Here is a 22,371-nt window from a genome sequence, read left to right on the forward strand (position 1 = left end):
ACTGTAGGATTACGCCAACACGCACTCATCATGTTGTGTGTATTGTACGTTTTGTGTGTGGCGTTTGTTAACAGCTATAGATGAGTGTGGCAGAATGAGTGCCTTTGTAAGTGTGTTATTATTTTTTTCGATTACACCAATTTTATAATTTATTGAAGCAATCATTGTAATTGTAGTCGAATCCAATTAACAGGGCCATATGTAGTCGCACTATGGATTCTCTCACTATAGCGACCGGCAAACACTGTACGTGCACAACACTCCACAGCGTCCAGATTACATTCTTTGTCATTTGTCATTTCGAAGGTGTTTCTAGATAATCATTTCTGTCCACGCGCTCCGTCCCATACCGCACGTTGCCCAGCCGGCATTGAAGGGCCATCGGGACACGCAGACACTACGTTTACATCCAATTTAAAATATTCTTACCTGATTACAATCTAAAACATCCCGACGACACATTTGGAGAAGTCCGTATTCCTGCAGCATAAAACAGCGCGCTCCGATGAAGACTAAGAGCAGACTAAAGATGCATTCAACCGCAGCCAATAAAATATAATGCGTTTTAGATAAGCGGAGGTGAAAAAAACGTACGGCCCCTCCATCGCGGACCAGCGCGTGTTGTTTAAATTAACGCAAAAACTATCGTAAACTTGTGAGCAACGCATTTCCTATCATCTGAATATCAAATGCTCAACTTAAATGAGTTTTTGCTTACTTACATCTGCCAAAAATGTAGTTAAATGTATGATAGCTATTTATATCAGCAGTTATAGCTATCAAAGTAGTCAAAGTGGATGTTAAAAATGTGATATACTATTTAATATAGATGAATAAAAAGGAAAAAGAGGTCTAAACAACATGTATTTGTGTCGCTCATTTGCCCCGTGATATAACAACCCTAACACTTTATATTGAGTCTTGATCACAAACTCCAGTCCATTTACTCACAAATGCTCCAAACTTGCTAAACCTTCACAATTCTTGTCCACCCCTTTATACACGCACACAAAACTGCTTGGCTGGCCTTTCTTCTCATCTTACTGCCAGTTTCCCAAACCTATTACAGATAAACCAGATCATATTTGGATTCCTTGTCAGATCTAGTGGGATTGTTGAACTTAATTTTCTGCACGCCATTTATTATGTCGCTTTGTGTCCGAATTTTGGGCTGTGATTGTGGCTGTGTGAGAATGATTTTCCCTGCCTCTGTCATTAACGTTTGCATTTCAATACAACCCGCTTGATTGAACACCAACAGCAGTGTAAGTGGTTGGCAGGGCAATTTCCCGTTTACTTCAAAACAAACATCCATACTTATTGATGTTCCTCTTCATTCGCCCGCAATCAAACAAACTCGCCTGTGTCTATTTTACGTGACAGAAAACCTTTATGCTTGTTTCAAGAATTCCGTCGTACTTTTAGCATTGAAGCTTTCAATCATTGGCTTGTTTCTGCGCCACAATTCCACTATTTGTTTATCAGTGCCAAGCAGGTGGATGTTTGATGTGAGGGGTTAGAGAGCCAGTGCAAAGGCTGGACTGGGTTTTGGGATTCTATGTGAACACTCCAATTGGGTCAAAGCCCTATCTACTACTAAGTCTTTAATAACATACAAAAAAATAAATAAATCATGTCCTATATTAAAAAAAAGCTATTTCTATGCATTTCCATGAGCATCAACTTGTTGCTAAGTTTTGTTCTAAAGTTCTTTCTGAGCATGTCAAGTGATACTTCTCAGACAAGTTGATGGATCGGTTCCCACCCACACTGAGGGAATCCATAAGACGATCTTTGAAATCTGTGGCTGCAGAGGGACGGACTTGCTTAACACAGCTTTGCAACATCACATGGAGCTTTATATGGCAGCTCTGGACTTAAAGCGAGGCCGTCCCTTTTGTTTTAGACCAGTCCAAAGTCAATGTCTGTGGTCCAACTTTGCACATAATCCCACAAAACCTTAGAAAACTGAATGGATATGACGGATGACAAAGACAAAGTGTCGCCTCAACTACACACTGTATGTTACATGCAGTATATCCAGGGAGTGGCAAGAGTGGTTATGTACTTTTTGTGTCCATGAGCGAGACGTTCAAAGAAGGTATTATCCTTTTTCAGGTATTAAGGAATACACTGCAACATTCATAGATTTTACATTTTGTGATTGGAAACTGCAATATTGATCAAAAACAGCAGCCTTCATTGTGGCATTACTTTATTTCTTTAAATGAAAAATGGCCATTTGATATTTTTAGCCTGTAGGATAGATAGATATTTTATTTTATGTCTATTGTATAAAACAGAACAGACAATATAAAAACATAGAAAATAACAATAAGAATGCCCAACCTATGAGAAGACAACTATACCAGTGTTTCTACAGCTGAGAATGTAGATAATGGCAATATTCAGTATTATTGAACATTAAAATAACTATATTATTCGGATGACACATTTATACATTAGTTTATTACATTTAAAGCAGCGTATTCCCTCTTGGGGACACAAACAGTTCACTGGCACTGGTCCACCTGGGCCTTTTTAATAGGGTAAGTGCAAATGCAAGACAAAGCAATTACTCAAACCTGCGTGAATCAATCGGAATACAACTCCGAGCAAGCGAATTATGAACATGGATAAAAACTCAGAAAAGTCAATTTTACATAATGTTCCCTTTAACACATTTTGGAATTGGATATAAACGTTGAAGGCTTTAATGCCATACTGTGGGGCATTCCAGGCTCCACAACGACAGGAAACTCACATTGTGCCTTTTTAATATGAGTATTGATGAGTCTGAATGAAGTCAATATTTGTTCACTTCCTCTGTCCTTTCAACCATTGCATTTGTACATAAAAGACTTGCAAAGTTATTTCCTACTCTTCTCTGGAGACAGCCACATAAACCACTGTCCCGGGCAAAGTTTATGAAAGCACACCGCCCTTTTCTCTCTTTGCTCATTTTTTGCCATAATTCCACTTGCTCCATCCGTGGGTCATTCCAGGACATGTTCATTAACTAAATTGCCTGTTTATTTCCCCCACACGGTCAGGCGCTGCTGCCCCACAACAAGCTTTGATGCGAGATTGGACGAACACACACACACACACGAACGCACACACACACGCGCCATTTCTAGCCTTTTCTTCTCTTCTTTTGTTTTGATTTCAATAGCCATCGCCCTGTCTGTGGTTCTTTCTATATATCTGTCAGAGCATGAGGCGAGGAGGAGAAGTGAGGCAGACATGGAATACATCCCAGTGAGAGACAGGCCTGGATAAATAAAGAAGAGGTATGCTTCGTCCTGCCTGGGAGGGAAGGCTGCATGGAGACCAGGGGGAGATTTTTTTCTTTTCTTTAGCTTAAGGCAGCTGTCAGATTTTGAGAGGACACTGAAGACTGGGAAAGTAGAAGAAGAAGGGTAAAAAAAATGGTAAAAAGCCCAAAAAGTTGAGGTGAATACCAGTGAGGTGTCCAGGAGGAAAGGTGGGCCAGATGGATGGTAATTTGAGATAGGGGAGAAACCTGAGGAGAGGTTGCAATGTAGGCTCTGTAAATGCTATCTATAACAACAGGCTAACCTCAGTGATGGGCTGTCGGCCGGCACTGGACACACTGACAAGCAACAGTCAAATGTGCCGCGGAGAGAAAAAAGCCAGGAACAACAATTTGATTAGGATTTGATGTGAAATGTAATGATTGGAGCATCAATCTGCAAATGCAACAAAATCTGATAATATTGCGATTATCCTTTTGAAGCTATGCAACATTTTGATATTGAGTATATATATAGTAAAACAATTTGCAAAATGAACTTAATTAAGCATAAAGCAATGTTTTTAAATGTTTGTAATTACTTTTAAGGCCATTTCACATGTATTTGTCTGATATTTAAACCTCATCTAAAGCTTTTACAACATTTCTGTTGGATTGATCTTTTTATCTTTTCTTAGGGATACACTATTTAGTTCTGTCAATATCATCTTTAAGCGTTATACTTTAGAGAAGACTGCAATCTGAGCCGCTAAATCAAGAATGATGAGGTATATTTTGTTGTTTGCAAAAATCATTACATTGCCAGTAATCAAATGTCTTTTTTGCAGAACCCTGAAGCAAAATGGCAATCTTGTTTTGAAAAATTAAGTTTTTACTCCCGGTGTATATTACAGGTTTGTCTACATTTAGAGCTTCAATGCACTGAAGTAAAAGGCATAATGTTAGAGCTATCATTCTAAACTGCACAAGAACACTGTGGCAGCATAAAGAAAAGACAGATTTGACTTTACAGGCATCATTTGTTCGGTCTTTAGCTAAATAATAAGCCATGACATTTATTGCTGTCAACATTCGCAGTCAACATATAGTACACTGATGAATACAGAATTCTCATAGTCATATTCATCTTTCTACTTTAGTGGGGCCATGGCAAAAGGGCGTTCATTTTATTAATTTGTTTAAAAAAAGCGTTTTGAACCTGGCGGCTATTTCCTAACCCATCAGGAGCCATTCATTTCTGTGCTAAAAGTGGAAAAACATCAAAACCCCAAATTATAATAATAGCGCTTTATAGCAGACATTGAAAAAGCCAAATTGTCAGTGTTTTAATGGGCTCTCCATGACATGGCCAAGACTTCAATTGGACTTGAAACACAGCTCTAAATTGGATGTAACCGTGCAAGTAATTTCACTTCATTTGTCTCAGTGTGATAGAGGAGAGGAACATGCCTTGCACTTGGTGGGTTTGGTTATTGAAGGTAATGGACACATAAAGAGAGAAAGGGAGAGTGAATACTTTGGATGGAAAGATATTTATTTGCACTACCAAATCAAATGTTTGATCTCTTAACACATACGTATAGAACACAAATATGAGTTTATGTCCACGTTATAAATGTTTATGCTGTTAAAAGTCAAGGAGGGATTCTTTGGCTGACATTTTGTTAGTATTGCCTTTTTATCGGTTCAAGATTTGCCCTTGGTGAATGTCCCTGAAGGTAGACATACTATAAAATAGGTATAAAAAAGATACTGTATGTAACTGTAATCACAAGTGAACCTGTGCTGCCAGTGCCTTGACCTGCATATAAAGGACACATACACGTTTTCTGAACATGAATTATGTTCAGCTCTGGACCTCCAGAGCTCACTGAGCTGCAGAGGCTGCACTAGCAGTTTGGCTGCAGGGACTGGGGTTTATTTCCAACTTGTTTTAGTCGTAGCATGTGAGAACAACAGAGCATGAAAGTGGATATCTCATTCTGCTTTCTATTGGATGATTGACTTGAAAAACAAAACACAAAAATAAACCATTTAACTTGTGTCTGCCTTTGACTAAACCTGTCATTTGTGGATCAAAAGATATAGGCTGCGTTAGAATGTCCACAATGTCCTAACAGAGGGTACTATTTTGGGCTCATGCCATTTTCAGTGGCGTCCGAATGTCCAGCAGGTGAAACAGTAATGCTCTCAAAATGTCTAAGAATGCACCTTGAAAAGGTGGAGTGCAGTGATGGTCAATAGACCGAGAGTCAGAAAAAACATCTGCAGACAATAACTTGTTACGGTGGAAAAATGCTTGCGTTACCTTAACCTGAGCTGTAAAATTATTGACAATTTCCCTTCTCGGGCAAAAAGATGAGTAATCCGTCCATTTCGATATTAATGTGAAGTCCATTTAGACTAAAGTCAATAAAAAACTTGCATGTCAGACAGATTTGCTCCATATTTATTACAGAAATCCATTTAATTTTGCTGACATTTTTTTCATACGGTAATCGAGTGTCAGAATCGCCCTGTCATTTAGTGCACTTTATAGTCTGCGAAATAGTGCAGCGTTAAGTAGTGAATGAGGATTAGGGGCTTGGGTGGACATTCAGACACTGGACTAGAAGATTCAAATCCAATTCTTGATAAGCTACATTTGCTATTGTGTTGTCTGTGCCGTAAAAGCTTGTGGGATTAAAATGCATGTCGAGCTGTAAGGTCTCATTTTGTTCTGTTTTCTGCCTGAAAACCTAAAAACTGTAATTTTCCCTAAAAGCTTCTTTTAATGCACTTATTCCAAACAGTCTTTTGTATTCTGTCTGGCCATTCACATACATCTTTTGAATCCACATCTGTCTAAGTGCCAGTTCAAACAAGCCACCACTTGAAGCTCGTCAATAAGTCTTGAAATGCTTTTCACCTAATAGCAACGTGTGCCTTCCATTTTGAGAAGATATTCTATTTAATGTGATTCATCACTCTATTTTGTTGGATTCTGACAGTTTAAGCTGTTCACATAAAGATTGCTACTTTATTGAGTTAGACAAAGTTAGGTAGGTCTATCCCTTTTGCAAACATTGCCTTTCCAAATGCATTAAACTTTGAACATTTCTTTCATTTGTCAATACTCATTAAGTTTATTTATTCAGCAACTTTTAGCAAAGAAGGAAAGTTTACTTAAGAAGTAAAGCAATCAATTGTCTTTCCTGAATTTTGTGTGCAGTGATGTGTGTAATGGGCTTAAAACCAAATCAAAAATACGTAATCATTGCACTTGTTTGGTGATATATATATTGTAATACGACATAGCTCTGGAATATCTAAACAAGCTTTGCCTCACGATGATCTAAATAATATTGGCTATTTTTTTATTTAATAATCAGCTGTTATGTGCGTTTATGTGAGCAACACATGAAGCTTCCTTAAGAATTGAGGTCACACTCGAACAGGCAGGTGCGTTGTCCACAGTATTCTTCAAGGTCTCACTGCAGGTTGGATACAAACAGTAACAGAAAGCCCAAGCTATACGGGTAGAACATGCTCAGTAAAATATATGTGTCGCCTTGAGTGTAAGCCAAAAATACAAGCACCACTGTGAATAAGAGACACTGAGGTCAAACCTGCAGCCACACTGTGCAGAAGGCAGCTACAGTTATGGTGGAAAAGCATGGTGTATGTATATATATATATATATATATATATATATATATATATATATATATATATATATATATATATATATATATATATATATATATATATATACGGCATATATATATATATATATATATACGGCATATATATATATACGGCATATATATATATATATATATATATATATATTTTATTAAACTACAGCTGTCCTACTGACTGATGGAAATATCCCTAGTAGAAAAATGTGTCCTCTGCGTTTGACTCATCCTTCAATGCCATTGGGGCTCCCTGTCAGGAGCAGTATTCGCCCGCTGTGCAGTGCCAGGAGACCCATTAACCAGAGCTACATTTGGTTTGGTTTGGAGTAGGAATGCAAGATTAATTACAATCAAATTGAACTCTCAATGTGAATAGTACACAAATTGCAAAGTATTATTCTGCATAAAACTGCTAACCTTGTGGTATACATGTAATTCTTTTGTTTGTCAATTCAAAGGCCTATTTCATTTTGTGAATTGTCCTGGACAATTTTAAAATGTGTACTTTCCTATTATTAAAACATAAATAGCAAATATAATTGTAATCAAATACTTTGATGCCCTAGTTTAATTATAGGCTGGAGGATTATCCTATGGATGTTTTAAGTGGAAAAGGGACACCAAAGTACACATTAATTCAGTATTCATATTTATCGACACCATGAACAAACAACAGTGATATCCTCAATTTGCTTTCAATTCGCAGTGTATTATAATAGTAATGACGATAAACAAAAATACATTTTATTTGTATTGCACTTTACATTTCAAGGAGATCTCAAAGAGGTACAGAAAAGAGTTATAAACATTGGAATTATCATTTTCCTTGTTTGCAACCAGCTTTATATTTAAAGGTTTTGGAGAATGGATTCAATTGAAATAACTTACTTCAGCTTCTGACATTCTCACAATAGTTACTTTTGTATTGCGACCTGTATACTCACGATCACTGATTATATAACTTGTCTACTTGTGAGCTCATTAGATCATTCACATAATCACTGGTATATGACCATAATAACATCATTGTCACATAATCGCTTGAACAGTATTCATCTCCACAGAGCAGGCTTCCCCTCGTCTTCCCACTCTCCTGATGATACGCACGCACGCACACACACACACACACACACACGCACACACACACACGCACACACACACACACACACACACGCACACACACACGCACACACACACACACACACGCACACGCACACACACGCACACACACACACACACACATCCCCGTCTCAGGCTCAGCACCTGCAGCGTCAGCATTCCCAACCCCGGCGCCTGTCTCCCTCTTGATACAGAGCCCTAAAACAAGGGCGAGAAATAGTGAGCTCCCAGATAATGAAATAAATACTCGTCTGGCAACGCTTCAAAGGGTGAGCGAGAGGCTGGTGTACTGCAGTGGGAGGGAGAGAGAGAGAGAGAGAGAGAGAGAGAGAGAGAGAGATAAAGAAAGCGAGCAGAGATGTTGCATAAAGACAAAAAGATTCCCGGATTACACCAACCATTTCCTCAGAAAGCCAGAAAAACAAACATGCGCGCTCAGACAAAGACGAGGTATACAAGGAAGTTGTGAATGCAGAGGAACGAGGGAGTGGGAGAGGAAGAGAGAGAGAGAGCGGGACAAAACGTCACTGGTGGCTGTTCAAACATTGACTTTGTTTCTGCTTTTGCTATTCATTTATTCAGGTATAATGCTCATGTGAAGATGGGCAATATCAAGCTTTTGAAATAAATTCCACTCATGTCCATTATTATTTTTAATATATATTATAGTTGTAATCCAGCAAATTATTCAAAAATATGTTTACGTACAATATCCTCTGGAAAGTCTATGTTGTGTTTTGCAAATTAATCTGAGCTCATAGCCTCTATTCAAATATTTAATTAGCTTGTTTTCATTTTTCCCTTTTTGTTCAAAACTAATGTAACTAACTCATTTCAATATTGACTGCTCCTGTCAAAGTATTGGTGCCCGGATTCTAATCGATATGAAAACTAGTATCGAAAAACAACGTAGATACGAAGACCACCGGGATGGTCGGCCTGGCAGTGTCCCATAACCTCCATGAGCGGCTGAACGTCCTGTACTGGGAGATTTGGGCCTCTCTGCAAACCATTCAACAAGACGCCGCCTACAGGAAATACAAGGAACAGCTGGTGAACGGCCGATAGCTCCACGTCCAAACGGAGCCAGACGGGGAGAAGCTAGAGCAGAAGATCGGCGGTGGTCAGATCGAGGAGGTCGCTTTCCGGGCGGCGTGTCCAGGGAAGATGCTCTAGTTGAAGGCCGTGAAGCCCCCGGTAAAGAGCCAGAGGAAGTGGCCTGTCCAAAGCCTAAAGCCCGCTTTCCTTCTGGACAAACTGCATTGAATGTTCGCCTGTGTAAATAAACTATTCCCCATAATAATAAAACGACATAGATACTGTCAATCCTGAGAAAAAAAGATAACAGTTTCCTGAATATCGTTGTTTTATAACGTGTGGTATTGAATTTAGAACAGAGGGATGAAGCCCTTCCTTAGTGTGACAATTGCTTTTTTGAACACTCTATTCTAGATCTATTCATTTGTTTAAATGTATTTTGTTGCAGGGCTGTGTGGCTTAGTGGTAGAGCTGTAATGCACGGCTCTTTGTTTGCCTCTGCTCTCGTTTTACCTGTTTTTTTGTCTATTTTTAAAAGTGGGGGCTTTGGATCCCAATTGCATCTTCTTACAGAAAACCAGCTACAGCTAAATGCATTATTCCATTTTATCCTAATGTGTTGTCTGAGTTTCCCTCCACAGAACTCCTGACCACATCACTTACAAGCTCACTTTAAGTCAATCTTTACCATTTAGCTGCAATGTTGTGTCAACACCTTTTTCTGCTTTGCACAGTTTTAATCCAGCTCCTTAACACCTAATCCAATTAACTTTACGTTTGCTTTTTGCAATATGTTGTCTTAAATTATTGCCTTACACGCATTAATCACTGTGAAATAATGTTTGTTATATGTAACAATGTTGCTGTGTACATCAATCAGACATTTTATCATCGCTGATAAATGCACTGATTTATTCTTACCTCTGAGTGACAACATTGTCTATGATTTAATTTTTATTTCAAAAGGACACATTGTTAATCAACACCATTGGTAAAACATATCCAAATGTGCAGCAAGATCAATACAAATGATTCATAAAGTGATGACAAATCTGCTGTATTGTGACAACAAACATTTTCAAATGATTCTTGTTTAATTGCCCGTTATTGCCAATATTGTGTCTTTGTTTCATGACACGTGGTTGTATATCTTCAGAATTTGAAATTGACCCTATGATGGACGGAAATTAATTTAGTGATGGATCGCTGAAAGCTGTACATGGCACAACAAACAGACTCAAGCACCATATTCATCATAACAACACTATATGAACAGCAGTACATTATGCTGCCGCAGGGCCATATCGCAAATTATTATGTTCTTTATATATTTTTGGCCACTCTTTTCCTCGAAATATTGATATTGATTTCAAGAAGAGTTGTTTTGCAAAGTGCTTTGAAGCTGTTTTCTCAATACTTTTTCATCCAAATTTTATACATATTTTCTTCCTTTCACATTCCTGCACTGTCACCGCCTCCCTCTGTACAATATATCTTGAGAGAAATAGAAAAATGTCCTGCCAGGGTTATATGAAAGCCAGTAACCGTCTTTTTCTCACAGTTTCCAGAATAAAGTCCAAATTCCCCCTATGACCATTCGTATGTTTGGTTTGATTTATTGGATTTATTTAGTGCATCATGGTCCTTGTGCTGTTGTTTTTTAGTAGTAGTAGTAGTAGTAGTAGTAGTAGTAGCAGCAGCAGTAGGTGGTGTATTAGTTGTTGTAGCAGTTGTTTGTTGTAGTAGTAGTAGTTGTATCAGTGGCGTCAGGGCAATCAAGGCAATCAGTGATTGGTCAATAAAATCTAAAATTACCATATGTCACAACTATATATGAATTGTTCTAAAATATATCCAAATAAGTAAATTTTCCCATCACTTCTACTGCTGAAGCTTGGCTGAACTCACGGTGTCTTTTACTGGTCGCTAAAGGCCGCTGGGCATCACTGCGCAGCAAGCACGATTCTGCTTTTACCAAAGCAGCACAATCTGTGGCCGTGTTCAGAGGCCGTTCACGCTCGGCTCTCTAACATGAGCTTTTAGAACAAGGGCAGAAATCAGCTTCTTTTAGAGGTCTGCGCATGCTCTGAGGACCACACAGCCTCATACCCATGGATCTATGCTCAAACCACGCTGAATAAACCTGTGTGGGAATCTGGGATGTTTGCCGTAACTGAGCATGTGCAGAGGAGAAGTGAAGCAACAGCAGCGCAAAGTTTCAACAAACTGACTTAAAAACGATTTTAAGTATTTATAGCTAAGGCTCTGTTCATGTTTATAATGATTAAATGTTAGTTAGAAATACAGACTGTAATTTAACAACATAGAACGTTAATTTGTGTAATGAATTGGTCGGTGAAGTAAGCTTTTCTTTAATCCATTTATTACTATGATAAGGTATGGGAGTTAAGCTCTGTAGGATAGGAGTTCACCCTTCTAGCAGAAGACCTGGGTTCAAAACCCACTCTTGCATATTAGATGTTTTTTTTTATTTTTGTCTTCACATTTCTATTATCCGCTAAATATTAATAAACACCCCAGGTCTGCTTGCACATCAAGTCACCGCACACTACTGAGTTGAATCAGTTGTTTGTTGTTGCATTAGTTGTAGTGGTTGTAGTAATACCATAGTCTTTGTAGTATTAGTAGTAGTTGTCATGGTCTTTATACTTGTTATAGTATTTGCAGCAGTAGAAGGCGCTTGAAAAGGTTGGTGTGGATGTTTCTGAGGGCTAAAATGTGGGCAAACAGATGGTGACATTACAGTGTTTTTCACACTCTGACAACCCGAGTGTAAAGACATACAGTAGTGTGGGTCCCGGGTCAAACATGACATGCTCCCACATGAGCTACAGTGCTGATCATTTGCATAACGCTGGCCATCTTGTAGTAAAGTCCTCCAGGGAGAGCACAAAGGTGGAAGAAAAGATCTACTAATGACTATACAGCAACTCAAGACAGTGTGCGGTGAATGAACAGAATCGTTTGTGAATTTTGCCCAAATCCAAATATTTGTGCTAAATTTGTACTGTTGCTCCAAACTCTACTTCTACTCTACTACATGATTGCATAATTATCAATCAATCAATCAATCAATCAATCAATCAATCATTCTATGCGTCATTACTTTCACAATATTACCAACAGAAACCAAAACATTTGAACAAAACCACTACATGAGACACGTGGCTGGAAAGGAGCATGATGGAGACCTAGTCTTATCGAATTACATCAACTCCTGAGCGATTTAGAGCTGAAATTGTGTGTTGGACAGTACGTACCGTTTATGTGTTACAGTGATCCCTCGTTTATCGCGGGGTTTACGTTCCAAGAAGAACCCGTGGGAGTCAAAATCCGCGAAGTAGAAACCTTTATTTTTTTACAGTTATTATACAATGAAATACTCCATAAAACATTGAAAGCAAGGAACAAAACCTTTTTACAGGCCCAAGCATTTGTTTAACAAATAAAAGTACTGTATAAACGTTTGTACTGTACTCTCACCGGCCTCTCCCGCAGCTCACACGCGCGCTCTCACCGGCCTCGCAAACTTCAATTTGGCAAGCGGTTTTACGTACGTGTACATAATCCATAACGTTATTGACACACAGGTAGAGAAGACGCGGAGAGACTGTTTAGCCAATCAGAATGCAGAACACAATGCATGATGAAAATCCGCGAACCAGCGAGACCGTGAAAAGTGAACCGCAATATAGCGAGGGATCACTGTACTGCCAATGCCTCGGTTGTGGATTTGGATATCTCTGAATCTTCTCACGAAACAAAACTCAACCAAAGCAACTATAGAAGATACAACTTCTCCAGCCCTGTGGACTGACCTCACCAGCACCCAAACAACTACCTCACCTCCACTAACGCACTCTGGAGACCCTCTCATCTCTGTGAGTCAAGCCTGCTGCAAGCAGCTCATCTGTTCTGAACTGCTGTAAACCACCATAAGCAGGGCACAAATGATGGGATGTGTTTTGAGTCCAGGAATATTGTACAGATCCTTGCAACATCGGACCGTGCATTATCATGCTGCAACATGGTTGGGGATGAATGGCACAACAGATGGTGATGGTGATCACAGAGTCGCCTTTTATTGTGGCCAGCCTAAGGCACACCTGTGCAATATTCATGCCATGTCATCAGCATCTTGATAGGCTACACCTGTGAGGTGTGATGGATTATTAATATGCATATGAATTCCTGAGTAAGACACATTTTGAAAGATTTGTGAACAATATTTGTAAGAAATTGGTATTCTCTCTACACACTCTTACAAAAGTGTAATATCTTTGTGTCCAACTCATGAAAAATGGGAGCAAAAACGAGTGTATATTTTTTGTTTAATTTAAGCATGATTAAGCACAGTATTTACCATCAGTTATTGTTATAAACAGAGCCTAATATAAGGTCATATAGATTTATTTCTAAATTGATTTCATGATCAATGGATTTTATAGGGCAAATACTTGTAATATGTTTAGAAAGTGACTAATCAAAGCAAACTGCTAAATTTAGGTATGTTTTGGATATCCCTTGGCGAGATACTCAAAATGGGGCTGGGAGCTACCGGTAGCTGTAGGTTGGAGACCCCTAGCCTACATCCACCTGACTTGCCCACCTCCTCTCGTCTGTTGCACACGCAGCGTGCACTGCACTGTATCACCGCTCGGCAGCGCTCGGCTCTTGGCGGGCCACTCCCTTTTGGGACCGGGGAAATCCCCAGTATCCCAGTATGCCAATCCACCTTTGCCCACCCCTGTCCTGACTGCATGGGAAGCATATCAACTCCATTGGTGTTCAATAGTCAGACCCACAATTTCCTGCCTTTTAAAACAACTTAGTCACAGTCCATGGGATCCTAGATTCATACTGATCTGCATCACAAAGAATAGATTTTTCAAACTTTTTATAGGGTTATATTAAGAAACACTTATTGACTTGAAGAAATAAATAGATCATTGTCTATCAACTCTAACCTTACCCTCAAACCCTTAATAATCACAGTCCATCAGCTTCTCCCCTTTCCACCGATCAATATGGAAATGTATTTTTGCAGGCTGAGAACATTTTGAATAATTGTTGCTTGCTGTACGGGAATATTTGAAAGCTATTTGGTTTAACAGTTTTGTGATGTGGCATATTGAAAAAGTGCTCAGCTTGAGGTGCAAAAGTATTAATGACGAGTCTGATAAATGAGCCGTAATTTTCTCAGAGAACTATGAAATGACGGAAATTCCATTGCAAGCTTTCATATCACTAATGACAATCTGTTTGTTTATTACGGATGATGACAACTCTATTGAGAATGACAGCATGCTAACTGCATTTTACACGCTCGCAAAAAAAGCCTTGTATCTCTGATGGCCATCTCTGCTTCACAGTCCTTATGCATATTCATTTCTCTTTCTGTCATCCTGCGTCTTGGTCCAGATTAGTGATGTTATGGATCTTGTGTTGGAGAAAAAATTGCAGCTATAAAATCACCAATCTTGAGTAGTCATTTTTCATTGGACCATAAAAAGCCCTTGTTGCACTCCCAGGATTGCGGTTTGTGAAATGGGACTTTTTGACTCTGTCAACTCCATAATTGTGTTGATTCATACTGCATGTGAGAGAAATGTAGCTGACTGAAGCAAAGGCCAGGCACATCAGGCTTACGTTTGTGCTATAAACTTCTAATAACACAAGTTCTATTCAAGATGATATGCCAATCTTATAAACGCAACATTTAATACAATGATTTTTGCATTCTCTTCCTGGACCGCATGTTCATGCATCAGAATTATCATTGCAAATAAAATTAAAACATTAAAAAAACAAAACATGTTTTTCATTTATTTTTAGATTTTTATAAACACATATATATATATATATATATATATATATATATATATATATATATATATATATATATATATATATATAATTATTATTTACTTTTAGAAAGAGTGAACAGAATCATATTATTATATTATAAAGGGAACACTGCTCAGTATTCTCAGTTATAATATTATTTATGGTTCATTGTCTAAAATACTTAAGGTGAAGTAAATTTCACATTATCGACATCATTGTGGGCTTTCTGACTGATGACCTTCAATTAATTGTTTTTGACAATTTATACCTGTGGGGAATATGCAAATCCATGTGACAGCTTATAAAATCAAATATAAATAATATATTATTAAAAAATAATATTATTATATTATATAAAAATAATTGTGTTTGTCATTTATGCATTTGACACGTCCTGCTCATTTCTCATCAGTATATGTCACATGTCACAGCTGACAGACCTCCATGAATATGAATGTTCTGCCTCTGCGTATGTCAGTGTGTGTTAGGTGTGGACCATAGCTGGAAGCCTAAATGCCCTTTCATGTGATCGTGGGGATTTCAAGGCACTGTCTCTATACGCAGCATGGGTTCTTCCCAGCTTGACTGCTATTTGTGAATAACTGATAAGGCTACACAACAAGCTCTGCTTATTAAAGGACAAAATGAGCTGTGACTCCCTAAAATGCCAGCCCAGTATTTGAAAGAACACATATTATGCAAATTGAGCTTTTGCCATGATCTAATATTGTTCCCTCATCAAACACATACCTGGGGTAGCATTGAGGTTCATTCACGCTAGTTTGATGAATCCTGGTTAGAAAGTCCTCTCCCCTCTGAGCATCAAAAACATGTTCTGAATCTCCTCGATAACTGACGTTTTATCGATCTGTGACGTGCCTCTGAGAATCTTCTCCGCTGTTTTTAGGTCCATAAATCATTGCCGGACTTGTTCTGTGCATTTCCCCCATATAATCACGATCAGTACAACTGCATTCTGGGACCAGGAAATTAACATGCCAGCGAATGCAGTGGAATGTTTAACATTTTGGCACCCATGGGAAACAGAAGAGATCCAAATGTAATTTTGTATGTTATAACAAACAAAATATTTCTAGAACATGAGATGCCAAACTAAATGTACTCGAGAGCATATTTAAAGGCTAATATTAATAAAAATAATGCATAATATTTAACCTTGTCTTATTAATGAGAAATCTTTGTTTTGATATTTGGCAGATAAAGATATTCCAAAGTGGCCTACACCAAAGTTTGACTATCTACCACAGTAGTTTCTTCTATGTACTATGCAGTGTTTTAAATGTGCTGAACCTGTAAAGTTCCAGGGTGTGATACCTCTGAGATGGAATGGGAGCGGTGCTTTGTGTTCCCAGTTCTGATGTGTTTCTGCACAAAACAGAAGATAGTGCCTTTACAACAGAGTTATTGTGCAGGCGTATGCCTGCTAAAATACTGGTGCGTCTGTGCAGATTCTCTACTGTGTTAGTTAATTATAAGCAGCTTTAATGTAACACACAATCCAGACTGAAGCCTCGCTAAAGCTTGGACATTGTGGGCTTTTTGTTGTATACCATGTATGTTTTGGATATATTGTATTATTGCTGTTTTTCCTTATTGACTCAGGCTTTCACTATCTGGCTGTCTTTGTGCTTTTCTAGCTCCATGGAGTGTAATAAAATTGGCAATAGTTTCAGTTTCTTTTGCTGCAGCAGAGAGCTCACAGTATCCCACTGTGTGGGAGACACAGATACAAATACTCATTCAGCTGGGTGTCTATTTAAATGCTGATTGACTGTGGAATAGCGGGTCTAGACTTTAGTCACTGTAGAATGGTTTGCAGTCCGGTGGAAATTTGCATTGTAATGTGGTTTGCAGTACTGGAATAATTAGGGAAACACACCGAGTCCCATTTTGCATGTGTTCTGCATGAAGCAGCAACATCAGATGAGTCAGATTGTCGGTGCTTTATTGTGTCCATGAGAAACCCTGAGGAAAGGAAGATACAACAAAGAAACCTACCCATTTCCCATCCTGACTGATAACATTAATGTCAAGGTGCAGTAGAACAGAAGACATCAAAGTTAATGAATATTTATACATGCCGACAGTAAAGTGCTGTTTTAGACTGAAGTGGGACAGAATGGCCTTATGAAGAAAGCACTTTAGGGGCTAGTCTTACACAAGCTGTGGCTCTATGAATATTCAGTGTTCATTGTCCCAAAAACAATTTGCCCAACACTCCCATTCTCAATACATGAATTATGTGTGCACAAGAATGTACCTGAACATGGAAGAGTTCACAATGTAACTGTCCAGTGGGAAGAACTCAGATTTAGGACATCAGGAAAAAAAACCACAGTCGAGAGCTACTTCAAATTTAGCTCAGTATCCAGAAGGAACATATGAATCAGTTTCTTTCAATGCCAACTACACCGAATAAACACAGCAGCACCTCATTAGCGATCTCCGTTATTCACATCTCATGTTGTTAGAGGTATGAGAGCATTTACAGTGACAGAGAATCACCTCTTCATATGGAGCAAATGGCGCTGTGTCCTTGAGCGTATTTCACAATATGCTACATTAGTCTTCCCTCAACCCAAGTCTTCCATGCATTTGTCAAAGTGTCAGCGCAGCCGCAGCAGCCCCGTTTAAACCCTATTCACGTCACACGTTCCATGAGAAAAATCGCAGATGAGAACCGTGGGCAGCCCCAATCTCTGACAACAGACAAAGACAAAGGCAAGTTGAGAGCACTACCACAAAGCAAGAAAAATGTTTACAGTTACCATGGATAATGTCGCTGTTGATTAGTATTTAAACATAAGGTTTTAAGTATAGGGTTTCCTTTAGGTGTAAGTAGATTGCTTTGTGTCAACCTTGGGACCTGGCTCACTCTGAATTGAGTTATTCACATGAATCAGTCGAGAAAGGCGAGAAAATTCACATTTCAAATCTAAATTGTGTTAAATCCAGTGGTCAGGAAAGCCCAGTCATCCATTGCCCATCACGTCGGAGGTCACGTGGTATTTATGAACCCCAGCACTGCTCTGGGGCCTCATTTGTAAAAACCTAGCTCAAATTCTACTTAAAATAGTGCGTACGAACAAAACCCAAATTTTGCGTCTGTGAAAAAAATATCCAGATTCATAAAACCCTCTGTACGTCCATATCCTCTGACACAAACCTTCGACACGCTGCTTGTCCTGTAATTTAAACATTTATAAATAAGTGCTTTATTGAAACACTGGCTTCCGTCGCCTCAAAGCACAAACTGCTCAAATATCAGAACAAACCTATTTTTTGCTCTCGGCTGTGATTCTGACATTTTACAACAAATTATGTATTTTATAAAAGTGCAGTTACATTTCAAAGCGTCAATGTGGCTTTAATGCACCGAGTTTTGCATATCATCCTAGTCAATGATGAGCATTTGTGATTAGCATACAGTTCAAACGTAATGGAGGAATAACAAACATGCCTTGGAGGTGTCTGAAATAAGTTATTTGGGTTTTTTTAAGGATTTTTTGGCCTGAAGGTGTAAAATGAGGATGAGAGAAGTGAAGGAGCCAGGACCCAAATCCACAACACTGCGTCCAGCTGCACTTGGAGCCTGGCATATGTGCTGCTGCACTCGACCACTGAGCAGCCCAGACCGTTTAGTTGCCCTAAAAAAATCCCCTTGAATGATCCAATATCTGCACCTACTGCAAATCAAATCAAATCAATTTATTTTTGTAAGGCCCAAAATCACAGTCGCCGCTGAGGGCCAATGCAAGATGTTAGTTGACAAAAACGACACCTTTCATGGAACATTTTAGAAACCTTTTGCATGTATAAAACGGCGGAGTAGAAATGCTGTACACCCGATACGTAATCATTTCAATTACATACCCTTGTAGATCTTTCAAACTATGGCACCTATTTTCCACATATTGTTCAAAATCATAAATCGACCTCTACCTATTTTTCCCCTACTCAAAAGCCCTCCATCTTGCTTTCATGTGCTTTTACGTGTCATTACCAGCTGTCGAGGTAAGCCCAAGTGCCTCTCGCTGTCCTGCCCGTGTGCATTCACCTCTTGACATAGTAGCCCTGCCTCTCTTACCTAGAGTGCAGCGGACGTATTGTCGGCTTCTTCCGCTGCTCATTCCACCTCCATAAATCCAGTGTGCTGCGGGCGACCACTGAGTTTCATTAACCTAAGCCATGGGAAGCACAGGTGCATATGAATGGGGCATATAAAGCTGGAAAATAGTGCAAGAAAAGGAAAGATCTTGATTCTTAAAGGTTGCCATTCTGAGTGAGTTGTTTTTTAAATTGATTTTGTGGTTTTATCATTGGTGCAGTTGTATCCACTGGTGATTATTCTCAAGACTGGTTTAGACGGCCTTTCCGTGGAATTCAACTTTTTGTTTTTTTAAACCTGACACAGACTGTAAATGGACAATACATTGAGTTTCTAACAATATGGCTAGCAACTGCTGATACTAATGAGTAATGTTGTCTTTAGGGTGGAGAAGGACATTGTGTATTGAGACTCTAGTTAGATTTTTTAAATAGTCTGAATAGTCACCCGAATTTTCAAGTTCCTACTTTCCTATTTCAATAAAACTTTGCACCACGTGCAAAACCCATATTTTAATTATCACAGTCTAGTGGAGTCTAAGTGTTCTGAAATGATGCTATTATCATTGAACATTTAAGCTAGGCTGTGGCAATAAAAGGTATTTTTTCATCCATAAAGAATATCCTTCCATAAATGTCATCAAATATTTTTGTGAATATCACTGCACTTATATTTTAGAGAAAAGTGGTGAAGGCCTTTTATAATATGCAATTTTCTGAATCCTTTTTGCATTTGAGACCAAGCTTTTCAAAACAATTGAACACACCAACTTAGATAAAGGTATTTAGCCTCCAAACTAATCCTTTTGCTCCATAATTATTCTCTTGTATCTGTTGTATTGTGCTAGTTGAAATGATGCTGTTGCTGGACCCTTGCTGTGTCGGTGATGGTAATAGTTTGCCGAAGCCTCAGGGGAGCGACTCAACGGGCAGCGCGGTGTGTTCCCTGTGTGTGAGCGTGCGCGTGTGAGCGTGTGAACACGCGTGTGAGCGTGCGCGCGTTCCCGTGTGAACACGCGTGTGAGCGTGCGCGCGTTCCCGTGTGAACACGCGTGTGAGCGTGCGCGCGTTCCCGTCTGTGAGCGTACGCGTGTCCCCGTGTGTGAGCGTGCACTTGTTCCCGTGTGTGAGCGTGCACTTGTTCCTGTGTGTGAACGTGCACTTGTTCCTGTGTGCGAACGTGCACTTGTTCCTGTGTGCGAACGTGCACTTGTTCCCGTGTGTGAGCGTGCACTTGTTCCCGTGTGTGAGCGTGCACTTGTTCCTGTGTGTGAACGTGCACTTGTTCCTGTGTGCGAACGTGCACTTGTTCCTGTGTGCGAACGTGCACTTGTTCCTGTGTGCGAACGTGCACTTGTTCCTGTGTGCGAACGTGCACTTGTTCCCGTGTGTGAGCGTGCACTTGTTCCTGTGTGTGAACGTGCACTTGTTCTTGTGTGTGAGCGTGCACTTGTTCCTGTGTGTGAGCGTGCACTTGTTCCTGTGTGTGAGCGTGCACTTGTTCCTGTGTGTGAGCGTGCGCGTGTTCCCGTGTGTGAGCGTGCACTTGTTCTTGTGTGTGAGCGTGCGCGTGTTCCCGTGTGTGAGCGTGCACTTGTTCCTGTGTGTGAGCGTGCACTTGTTCCCGTGTGTGAGCGTGCACTTGTTCTTGTGTGTGAGCGTGCACTTGTTCCCGTGTGTGAGCGCGCACGTGTTCCCGTGTGTGAGCGTGCGTGTGTTCCCGTGTGTGAGCATGCGCGTGTTCCCGTGTGTGAGCGTGCACGTGTTCCCGTGAGCGTGCACGTGTTCCCGTGTGTGAGCAGCGTGCACGTGTTCCCGTGTGTGAGCAGTGTGCATGTGTTCCTGTGTGTGAGCAGCGTGCACATGTTCCTGTGTGTGAGCAGCGTGCACGTGTTCCCGTGTGTGAGCGTGCACGTGTTCCCGTGAGCGTGCATGTGTTCCCGTGTGTGAGCAGCGTGCACGTGTTCCTGTGTCTGAGCAGCGTGCACATGTTCCTGTGTGTGAGCAGCGTGCACATGTTCCTGTGTGTGAGCAGCGTGCACGTGTTCCTGTGTGTGAGCAGCGTGCACATGTTCCTGTGTGTGAGCAGCGTGCACGTGTTCCCGTGTGTGAGCGTGCACGTGTTCCTGTGTGTGAGCAGCATGCACGTGTTCCCATGTGTGAGCAGCGTGTTCCTGTGTGTGAGCAGCGTGCACGTGTTCCTGTGTGTGAGCAGCGTGCACATGTTCCTGTGTGTGAGCAGCGTGCACGTGTTCCCGTGTGTGAGCGTGCACGTGTTCCCGTGAGCGTGCACGTGTTCCCGTGTGTGAGCAGCGTGCACGTGTTCCTGTGTGTGAGCAGCGTGCACATGTTCCTGTGTGTGAGCAGCGTGCACGTGTTCCCGTGTGTGAGCGTGCACGTGTTCCTGTGTGTGAGCAGCGTGCACGTGTTCCTGTGTGTGAGCAGCGTGCACGTGTTCCTGTGTGTGAGCAGCGTGCACGTGTGTGTGAGCAGCGTGCACGTGTTCCTGTGTGTGAGCAGCGTGCACGTGTTCCTGTGTGTGAGCAGCGTGCACGTGTGTGTGAGCAGCGTGCACGTGTTCCTGTGTGTGAGCAGCGTGCACGTGTTCCTGTGTGTGAGCAGCGTGCACGTGTTCCTGTGTGTGAGCAGCGTGCACGTGTGTGTGAGCAGCGTGCACGTGTTCCTGTGTGTGAGCAGCGTGCACGTGTTCCTGTGTGTGAGCAGCGTGCACGTGTTCCTGTGTGTGAACAGCGTGCACGTGTTCCTGTGTGTGAGCAGCGTGCACGTGTGTGTGAGCAGCGTGCACGTGTTCCTGTGTGTGAGCAGCGTGCACGTGTTCCTGTGTGTGAACAGCGTGCACGTGTTCCTGTGTGTGAGCAGCGTGCACGTGTGTGTGAGCAGCGTGCACGTGTTCCTGTGTGTGAGCAGCATGCACGTGTGTGTGAGCAGCGTGCACATGTTCCTGTGTGTGAGCAGCGTGCACGTGTGTGTGAGCAGCGTGCACGTGTTCCTGTGTGTGAGCAGCGTGCACGTGTTCCTGTGTGTGAGCAGCGTGCACGTGTGTGTGAGCAGCGTGCACGTGTTCCTGTGTGTGAGCAGCGTGCACGTGTGTGTGAGCAGCGTGCACGTGTTCCTGTGTGTGAGCAGCGTGCACGTGTTCCTGTGTGTGAGCAGCGTGCACGTGTTCCTGTGTGTGAGCAGCGTGCACGTGTTCCTGTGTGTGAGCAGCGTGCACGTGTGTGTGAGCAGCGTGCACGTGTT

The 22,371-nt window shown here is 40.8% G+C and overlaps 1 protein-coding gene across 1 annotated transcript in view; it reads left to right on the top strand.

Annotated features, from left to right (window-relative positions):
• adgrb2 (adhesion G protein-coupled receptor B2) overlaps positions 1-22,371 on the top strand; it is a 269,466-nt gene that overhangs the window by 68,626 nt on the left and 178,469 nt on the right. The gene's annotated exons all lie outside the window — the stretch shown is intronic.

Source organism: Eucyclogobius newberryi, unplaced genomic scaffold (assembly GCF_026437365.1).
Source record: "Eucyclogobius newberryi isolate DKJ021-1_F unplaced genomic scaffold, fEucNew1.0.hap1 SCAF_16, whole genome shotgun sequence".
NCBI lineage: Eukaryota > Metazoa > Chordata > Actinopteri > Gobiiformes > Gobiidae > Eucyclogobius > Eucyclogobius newberryi.